At 36.2% G+C, this 10626-nt stretch overlaps 2 long non-coding RNA genes across 2 annotated transcripts; both read right to left on the bottom strand.

The window, feature by feature from the left end:
- Positions 1-3377: 3377 nt before the first annotated feature.
- Positions 3378-4993, bottom strand: LOC126248932 (uncharacterized). Its single transcript, XR_007545561.1, has 3 exons — positions 4843-4993; positions 4612-4737; positions 3378-4515 (listed from the first exon to the last, which is right to left on the bottom strand). It is a non-coding gene; the product is annotated as an uncharacterized LOC126248932 (long non-coding RNA).
- A 2405-nt stretch (positions 4994-7398) lies between these two features.
- On the bottom strand, positions 7399-10350 carry LOC126248933 (uncharacterized). The gene is made up of 3 exons (XR_007545562.1): positions 10255-10350; positions 7669-7815; positions 7399-7548 (listed from the first exon to the last, which is right to left on the bottom strand). It is a non-coding gene; the product is annotated as an uncharacterized LOC126248933 (long non-coding RNA).
- Positions 10351-10626: the final 276 nt, after the last annotated feature.

The raw sequence follows: 10626 nt of genomic DNA, 5'->3' as shown, positions 1-10626 counted from the left end.
CACAGTAAGGATTGTACACTAAATTAATTCCTCTGCAACAGGAACAACACCCCTTTAAACATACATCTGCAAGTTGTGGTTTCACATTCTACAATACTTCACTCCCAGTCTCACTCCCTTCCCAAGGACTGCACACTTTTCATGTCTTTACTCATACTGTTACATCAGTGTGCAAATTTTAGTCTTTGTATTTTATCCTTGCTACCTTCAGGATTTCCTAGTGTATAGTCCAGCCAACAGTGTCAAAAGCTTTCTCTATATCCTCTTGTAAGATTTTTCATAGGACCAATACTGCCTCATGTGTTGCTATATTTTCCCAGATACCAAAGTAATGTTTCCTGAGGTCAGTTGGCACCTACCAGTTTGTCCACTATTCTTTACTTAATTTGTGTCAAACTACAACCATGACTTGCCACACTGATAGTTCTGTAATATTTCCAACTTTCAGTGCCTGGTTTTCTTGGAATAGGAATTATTACTTCCTTCTGAAACTTGAAGGTTTTTCACTTGTCTCTTATCTTGCATACCACATGAAATAGTTCGACTTGGCTGTCTGTCTGAAGGATCTCCACAAATGTGAGGGAATGTCTACTCCAGGTGCCTTGTTTGGGTGCAGGTCTTTCATCACCCTGTGAAATTATTCTCTTAGTCTATCTCCCACCTAGTCTTCATCTGTCTCTTATAATATTGTACTCTAATTTCTCTTGTTATAGTAAACAGTTTAAGTAAGAGCCCGTATTTACTCTTTTGATGAATTTTATACACAATCTAATGTACCTTAGGTTAAAGGTAAGTTAAACAATCTCCATTCTTCCTGCTACAATAAAAATATTCAGAAAGAATATGTACAATCTGAATGCCTTGACACAGTGTATTTTTTGGAAAGTGGTCCATACATGAAGGTAGTTACCAGTCCTTTGTATATTTAATAAAGTTTTTTCTGCTCTGTTCATATAACACTAAGGTTTTTGGTTAGTCTATCTCTACAATAGGATGCAGCTGGCTGAAATATCCAGAAAGGATATGGAAATAACTTACTCCAACAAAAGTGACTGCTTATGGCAACCTTTATACTTTTGGGGAACCCTGCCTCCTTTTCACGAGTTTGTAAATGACTTTTTTCTTAATCTTCCTTAATGTGGCACAAATCAACTCTTCCATCACAACAGTTACCAGCAACAACAGAGTGAAACTGAAATAAGGTTGTGGTACATAAGGAATATCAGTCACACGTTACCTATGTGGATTGCTAGTGTTTGTAACAGAAGCCTCTTTAAGAAATTTAATAAATCTAAAAGGAAAACTTAGCAGCAGAGTACAAAATCACATGACATTCAAGGCAAAGGTTTCTTAGTTGCATGTGAAACATACCTTGAAGAATATACTTTGCTCCTGCTGATCTAAACCACTTAAAGGGTTCAAAGTTGTACTGAAGTATCACCATTATGTAGTACTACTACTGAATGCAGCCTGTTTTGTCGGCTTTGGTGAATAATAGTCAGTAAAAACCTTACTAATTTATATGAAGCTGGTATCTGTACAGATACCATTGGTGATCTTGCAGCTCTCTAAGAATGAAATTATAATGAAATCCAGACTTTTAGCTGCTTACAGGTGTTGATAATTAGGTATATTCTGCACACAATTTCTGATCTGTTATTGCCACATTTCCCATGAAATGATAATATCTTACACACACACACACACACACACACACACACACACACACACACACCTCAGGTCACCAAGCTACAGAATTATTATACAGAAACAAAAAATATAAATATCAATCTATTTTATTGGGCATTTACATATTATTACACCTTACTACAATCAACGTTAAAAATATCACATGAACATAAATCCATCTGCCACACAGCAAAAAATAAGCTTAAATGGATAATTCAAAATTTAACTTGACACAGAATAGCCTTAAAAATTGAAATTGTATCAAGTGTCATCAGTGAAGAACTAAACATTTTTAAGTGTTGACACATGAACTGCAATCCACCATAATGGGTTACAAATACTCAGTTTAAGAATATAAAACATTTCTCCAACCACAGTTTTACTTCACTTGGCTCATACTGGAAGGAAATCCTAGGTTTACCACCTGACAGTGGATCAATACTGTGGCTATGGCAATCTCTTCCACAATCACCAACTGAGGAACTGTTTATAGTTTGTACAGAAAATTTGAAAACTGTTTTTCATATCAATCAGGACACTCATTTCTAAAGCACCTCCTTTAACTGTCTCAAAGATAGCTGAAACACTATCTCTCTGCTTCTCCAGCAAACCAGCACACACACATGCTAACAATAGCTTGTAAAGGAAATACAAATTCAGGTGCACGATGGAATGACATCATACAGCCAATAATTTGGCTCTAGATACATTTATTGATAATTTCACTGGGACACACATACCAGGTCTAATGAATACTACATTTTACCCCACTGAAAAAAATTATATTCACACATATTGGAACTAGTAATGTACAAATAAAGCATTGTTTGACGAGACTAGATTGCAGAATCATGCTGACGAGTGGCACAAGGAATAAAGCAATCACATGATTTATTACAAATATGGTATAGGTGCCAATGGAGGAGTGAAACCATCACTTTTTTCTGTCAGAGCTGTTAGCAAAGAGATCTTTTGAAGAAGTACAGGGATAGTTGTTATATGCAACATACAAAACAACAACACATGATATGCCTTTATTTTTTTATAGCTGTAAAGAGTAATGTGGATTATTTGGTTTTCTTTTTCATTCAAGTTGGAAATGCGAGATCCATTCATGAAGCACTAGCCATTTTCAAGGATTGGAATCCCACCTACTGGGTTACTGATTTCTTATAATCTGAGACAAACGCAACTGATCAAGCATATCCTCAGACAAAAGTTTACTTGTGCCTTTTCAGTCAAACAGGTTTGAGGAAGATGGCTGAATAAATACCAAATGACATGAAGAGATTTCTGGGCATGTGGCAAGAAATTTCAGAATCACCAACAGAGAATTTACAGATCATACAGAAGAGATAGTGAGGCTTCTCAGAGAAACGAATATGCATCACCATACGTTTAACAGCAGTGGCTATTGATACATGAAAAGTGAGTGGAAGCTTATGAGGACAAGGGCAATTTTGATACCATTGACATTACAAGTGGAGTTGACGCCATGAACAAGATTGTAAACATTTTTTTTCCTAAAATGGAACAAAGATGGGACCTTCAATGGGGCTACTAGGGATATAAGAAATCAATTCCTTCCAAGCCTAATTAGAAAGTACTGTCTGCAGAATTCTGCCATCAAATCATAACAGACATGCTCCACTGTTTTTTCATTTTTTTTTAAAAAAAAGCAAGTTTGTGAAACATGTCATGCAGTGATATGCACCAGGGAAAGTTGAATTAACTGCAAGATTGGTGAATGTGAACTTGGACAATGTTTTGTATGGAGAGTACAATGTTCAAAGACTAATTATGTTGTAAGCTTTGCTCTACCAAACTGCTCATGTGAAGATTTTGAGATATATAAATACCCATGCAAGCATTTCTGTGCAATCTTTATTTTCTATCCAGAGTGGGGTTTTGATAAAATACCAGAAAGCTGCAGGAATAGCCCATTAATCTGTCTTCACAAGATGTACAGGTTTGGTTTCAGAAGTGTGTCCGCAGTAATTTCACATGAAGACAGTAGCAATGAGGACACAGTTGAGGAAACACACATAGAGCATCACACTGATACCGTAACCATTTCTTTGCAGCAATTTGAAGTGAAGGTGTTGTTCAAACAGGTTTATAATCTCACATACAACTGTATCAACAGTGAAACATTATGAAAAGTACTTGAATCACTCAGCAACTGTGTGCCAGATTTGCAGTTAGCAAACCCTGAAATTTGTGGTCTCCCCACAGCTGTGCCATCAAATTCCCAACAATAATATTAAGTAAGATGCCATTACTTTTACAGGGCCTGGCATAAAGACCCCTCTCATTGTAATGTTCATATATTTGTGCCTTAATGGATAATTAACTACTAAGGAATAGATCACATGGAGGTCACAGCATTCCATTTGAAGGATCAAACAATAAGAGCTACCTAAAAAATACAAATAAGGGAGATCTTTATGCCAAGTTCTGTAAGCAAACTTTGTCACACATTTGAATTTTTAAGTAGCAGTAGTGAAAAATATTTCTCTGTGGAAAGTTAATAAGGTAGTTATATTGACCGTGATTTGTATTTCCTTTACCCAAGCAACAATGTCTACTTCTCATTACAAGAAATTCTTGGATTGTTGAGAAACTGTTCAAAAATTACAATCAAGTTGCAAACATTTACGTGCCACAACAAATGGCAGTTTGATACACACGTGCAATACTATATGGATTGTTTTCGTTCAGGAATACTATCAATCTCCCAAGATATCCTTGGAATATAACAGTCTTGATGCAATCTGGTGTGAATTTTCCCATGGACTGAAGGCCAGAAATCCATCATAACTGAACCTAACAAATAAATTAACAACAAGTAATTGAGTTATGCAACATGAAGACAACTGATACACATGTTTTCAAGGCACAATTCCAAAATTTAGTACTCACTTCTTTTGGTGCCCAATGACATTGCTCACCAGCTGCAATGCCCAGAACTACTTTACAACTGAATTTAATAAACATTACTGGTATTCCAGTAACAGTAATTGCTTCTGTGTGGTATCTGCAGTAACTCTGCAAAGTTATTAAGAACATTAGAACCAAGGTGGTAGATATCCAATATGTAGGTAACTGATACACATTAAGCTTCCAAAGCAAATAAAAAAAGTCAATACTTACTTCATTTGGTCCCAATGACATTGCTGACCAGATACCATATCAAGGAAACACCATACTCTTCTGTCAGAGTGATACTGGGCAATCTCATGTTCATTAACAGGGCAGTCTATCTTTTTCTCTGTTTCACATGAATCACTAGAAATGTATTGAAGCAAGTGAGAGCAAGTGCATTCTTACTTGGAAAAAGAAATGCAAAATCTTTCCTCCATCAGTCATACGACATCTCAATGCCACTAAGATATATCTTATTTATTTTTTCCACCTTTTCAATTCTCAACATTGTCCCATATTTGAATTAACCTAATTTAAAATTAAAATCTTTTACTTCATATTTTAAAAAGTTTGCAAGTTCTACACTACCATCTAGTTTAATTCCTCAGAAAAATCTTTTCTCTGATGAACAACGAAAAATCCAGGATGGAATGTAACAATATTATGAAAAGGATAGTTGTTGCTGCTCACCAAATGGTGAAGATGCTGAGTCACAGAAAGGCACAACAAAAAGACTGTCCGACTTATCTTTCGGGCAACAAGGGCCTTTTCAAAAGCGCGCGCGCACACTCACTCACAAACACACACACAAATGTAGCAACTATCCTTTTTATAATATTTTATCTACTGCTACTTCGAAATTCAAATGTGCAACAAAGTTTAAAAGCAGAGACCAACATAAAGACCTCATAGCATTCCATCTCGAGGATCAGAAATGACGGAGCTTATTTGTATTTTACATAGACAAAGAGCTATCTAAAATTCAAATAAACCGTCATTTCTTACCCTTCAAATGGGAAGTTATAATGTGTTTAAGACAGATCTTTTAAGGCTTTTGGCATCGTTCTTCGCTATTGTTTGGAAGTTGATGGCACTGCCAATGGGAGACCACCAACTTCAGGATTTGCTAATTGCAAATCTTGCACACAGTTGCTCAGTGATTCAAGTACTTTTTGTAATGTTTCGCTGTTGCTGCAGTTGTATGTGAGATTGTAAATCTGTTTACACAGCTCCCTTGCTTCAAACTGCTGCAAAGGAATATTCTGGGTTTGAACAACACCATCTGTATTTGCTGCCTCGATAGCCTCCTCAACCTCGACAGCCTCCTCAGCTGCTTCAACTGCCTCCTCAACAGCTTCGTCACTACTACTGCCTTCATATGAAATTACTGAAGAGCCACTTCTAAAGCCCATCCCATACATTTCATCAAGACAGATTAATGGACTAGTCTTATAACTTTCTGGCATTTTATCAAAACCCCACTCTGGGTAAAAAAATAAAGATTGCACAGAAATGCTTGCATGGGTATTTATATCTCCGAAAATCTTCACATGTGCAATCTGGTATATCAAAGTTTACAACATAATTACAGTTTTTTGACTTTGCACTCTCCACACAAAATGAACCATCCGATCTCCTACTCACTGATCTTGCAGTTAACTCAACTTTTGCTGATGCATATTGCTGCATGACATGTTTCACAAACTTGTTTGTTTTTTTATGCAAAAACAGTGGAACATCTTTGTTATAAGCTTTGATGGCAGAATTCTGCAGACAGTACTTTCTAATTAGGCTTGGAAGAAACTTGTTTATTATAACCTTAGTAACCCCAGTTAAAGTCCTGTCTGAATTGTGTTTTAGGAAAAAATGTTTTACAATCTTGTTCATGGCTTCAACTCCATTTGTAGTGTCAATAGTTGCAAATCTGCCCTTGTCCTCATACGCTTTCACCCATCTTTCACATACCGTTAGCCATTGCTGTTGAAAGTATGGCCATGCACGCTCGTTTCTCCGAGAAACCTCATGCGTTCGCAACTCTTCTACGCAATCTCTAAATTCTCTCTCTGTTGGTGATTCTGAAATTTCTTGCCACATATCCAGAAATGTCTTCATGTCATTTGGTACACGTAGATTATCATTTTTTTTTTTTCAACCATCTTCCCCATGCCTGTTTTCGATGGAAAAGGCACAAGTAAACTTATGTCTGAGGGAATGCTTGCTCAATTGCATTTATCTCTGAATCCGAGAAATCAGTAACCCTATAGAGGGGATTCCAATCCTTGTTCCAGTCCTTGAAAATGTCTAGTGTTTCATGAATGGATCTTGCATTTTCAATCTGAATGAAAAAAAAAAAAAAACCGACAACCAAATAGCACATATTACTCTTCACAGCTATAAAAAATAAAGTAATATCATATGTTGTTGTTTTGTATGTTGCATCTAACAAACAACTACCCCCATACTTCTTCAAAAGATCTCTCTGCCAACTGCTCTGATAGCAAAAAAGTAATGGTTTCACTTCTCCATTGGCTCCCGTACAATGTCTATAATAAATCATGATTGCTCGAGTGTTTGTGCCACTCATCAACCTGATTCTACAGTCTAGTCTCGTCAAACAATACTTTATTTGTACCATAAAGGGTCCGATAAATGTGACTGTAAATAGTATCCTCTGTGGGGTAAAAGGTAGTATTCATTTGACCTGGTATGTGTGTCTCAGTGAAATTGATTTCAACAAATCTGTCTAGAGCCAACTTAATGACATTGAGAGATGTCATGCCACTGAGTACTAAGTGAAGGATGTATGTACCCACTTGCTTCAACACTTTCAGTAGCATGTGTGTGTGCACTTGCTGGGGAAGCAGTCAAATAATAACGTAGATAGCTCTTTGGCGGGCATGGCAATGCCAAATCTTTCTGTAGACTTGCAAGAACCTGTAAGACAAAAATGTATCAATTATTTAATTAAGAGCATTAAAAACAACAGATTTTAAAGTATACCGTCAACTGATCATGTAAAATTTTCTCCAAGCAGAACCCAAACTGGATACTTACTTTTGCCTTGGTATCCCTGTGTTCAGTTGCTGAGTGCATACTGTAATCAGGATACACCCTTATACACTTCATATTTAAAGTTGCTGGGCAGTTGGATTTTCTAGTATCCATGATCCTCAATCTCTTACGAGGAGTCACATGGTCTTCCTAAAGAGGGTAAAGAACTACTATAAAAATTATTTAATAAACTTTCCCTCTAACGAACTTGTTTTATGGAAAGTAAGTATATCTTAACACAGCATGATATTACCAAGTGCCCAGGTACCCTAGACACTCTACTTTTATAGTATTTTGGCCCCAAAACACAGTGCCTCGACCACACACACTCCACTGCAAATGCACAACCAAAAAAGGGGATAGGGACATGTCCCTGCATTTGCTTGAAGAAATGCTTTATTTTACCTGGAACAGTTAATATATTTCTCACAGACAAAAAACATTGTTATTGTTAAATAATTCACATATGTTATTGTTAATTAACTAAATACAATGTGAGAAAACATTTCATTCATTTGACAGGTATTGTCAAAGTTCTGAACTGATGGAAGCAGATTGTCTATCTACTTTACATAGTACTGGAGCAAAATTTTACAGGATGTCACACCTATTGTATCTAGCAAAGAAATGAAACTGTCTGCCATGTGCAATGAGGATACCATACTGATTTCGGGCAACTGAAGTGCTTAATTGTGGTTCCAATAAATGTGGAATTAATATTCTTTGTAAACAAAGGAGATATGAAGAACACTTATGTAGAAAAATGTAATTACTATAAATGTGGAATTACAAAAAATAAACTTAACTCTGAAGACAATAAAGCTAAAAATGCCTGTCAATAGGTGCAATGAGCTGACTACTGTTTTACATATCAACACCACAATTATCGAAAACCATAGAAACCATTTCAACATGAACACAGCAGTATAGATTCATTAAAATTATTTGTTAGTTGGCATCTGTCACTTGTTGCTAAAGTGTTAGCACACCGACTGCTGCTGTATTATAGGCAACAAACAGAGCAGGTCACTCAGCAAGTGCTGTTCAATTTAATTTTCATGTTAAAAAAAGTAGGTTTAGCTCAGTAGAGGCAGAGCACAGGTTGGGATTATGAAAGGATGGGAGACGTATACATGTAACTCTGTGCAGTGTTGGAAGTGGCCATTATGAAATAACATGAATATGACATGCTCTGCTGACAACTGGTTTTGGAGTGACCAATGGCATAACTGTGGCAGATACGACATTTTATAGCCCAGAATTTAAACTCATTTGATAACCTAACCATAACACGATGTGCAATATATCCTAGAAAATGGCTGTCAGCATTCTACAGAAGAACTGTTAATCATACTTTGTTCACAACAATTAATACACTGACCACGGGCAGTCGCAGCAGAGCCTCACACCTAATGCTGTTGCCTGGCCTGGCTTGATGGTGAAACATCCAACACTAAGCATGTGGCAGGAAACTAGCTGAAGGTATTCTCTATAAGCAAACTCAAGAAAAAAAAAAAAAAAATTGTATTTCAATGCTAAAAGCAAACTAATTTCTTCCTTTCATTAATTATGGCACCTGAAACTGTCCTCACACAAGCTGCATGGACTGCCAAATTACCAACTAATGAGCAGTCCTGGTTTGTATTCAGTTACAGGTTATAGGTGACAAGCTGATTTCAAATGAAATAATGATATGAAGAAGAAATATAAGGAATTAAAAAGTAAATACAATGTCGAAAATGACACAGCAGAGTGTTAGAAATAAAACTGCATCCAAACCTGTTAACTGAATAAAAATAATGAAGTAATTTTGATAATATTTTGGCATAAAAAATATCAAAGAATCTGTCAAGACTCAAATCCACAACTTTATATGGATCAGGAATGTTTCTTATCCGTTGCACTATGCCACCACTCTACATTACACTAATGTAAGATTATTTGGTCCCAACGATCATGTGCTACCTTCAACCAGATCAGCCTTTCACATTATGTTACGATGTGAAAGCTAGCTCTAGCACCATAAAGATATTGTAAGGATACATAGTTATGCCTACTGTCTGAAAATGTTGTTTAAGGCCAATCTTGTTGAAGGCAGCAAATGATTGCATGGCGTTCAAACACATCAAGAAAGGAAGTCAGACAAGAAAATGGAAGTGGATTGATCAGCTGTTGTGGCAGTCAGGAAATGGCGAACAGAGATAGTTTGGACCTGACACATTCAGCACTCTGGAGGAAACCAGCTCTGACAGGAATTGTCAACCAACTAATAATTTTAATCAGCCTATTATCAAATGCAAGTGTGTAAAAATTACTGAGTGTATGGCTGTGAAAATGGATAAATGACAAACAAGTCAACACAGAGGAAAATAATTAATACAATTCTGCCTTGCATATCACAACAACTATTAACAATAACAAAAACAGTCAATTCCATCAATTGTTAGTGCAGCTTAGAAAGAAATGTCCATTTAAAGTAGCCTATATATACTATCCCTAATTCCAGCAAACTAAGTTCGTCCTTCAAGTATACATATATGAACTAAAATGGTAAACCACAGAAAGTAATTAATGCAGCAGTTCACTTACTTTTCATAACATCTGAAGAAGGCTCTTTAAAACGACTACTTCTCACGCAGTATGAAAACCCCACAGTTTTCAGCTGATCGAGAAGTGTTTCCACCTGAGAATAAAGTGACCAGTAGCATAAACTGAGGGTAACTACACTTAAGGTTAACTGGGAAACATGAATGAAGAGGGAAATTCAGTTATTTAATGTACACAGCCTTTCATCACATCTGATGTTTTTGACAGCTAAGGTAAGTAAGTGTTATGTTATTAATCATGGATGAGTTAACAAAATTGGGAGTTCATTTGTTTGCTCTTTTGCTTTTATTCCATTGTTATTCACTGACCACAAATTATGTTACTGTTGACTTCAGTTAAAACTGTGATCATAAA

The sequence above is a fragment of the Schistocerca nitens genome, chromosome 3, assembly GCF_023898315.1.
Source record: "Schistocerca nitens isolate TAMUIC-IGC-003100 chromosome 3, iqSchNite1.1, whole genome shotgun sequence".
In the NCBI taxonomy this organism is placed as follows: domain Eukaryota; kingdom Metazoa; phylum Arthropoda; class Insecta; order Orthoptera; family Acrididae; genus Schistocerca; species Schistocerca nitens.
This window is presented reverse-complemented; position numbering and strand designations above follow the sequence as displayed.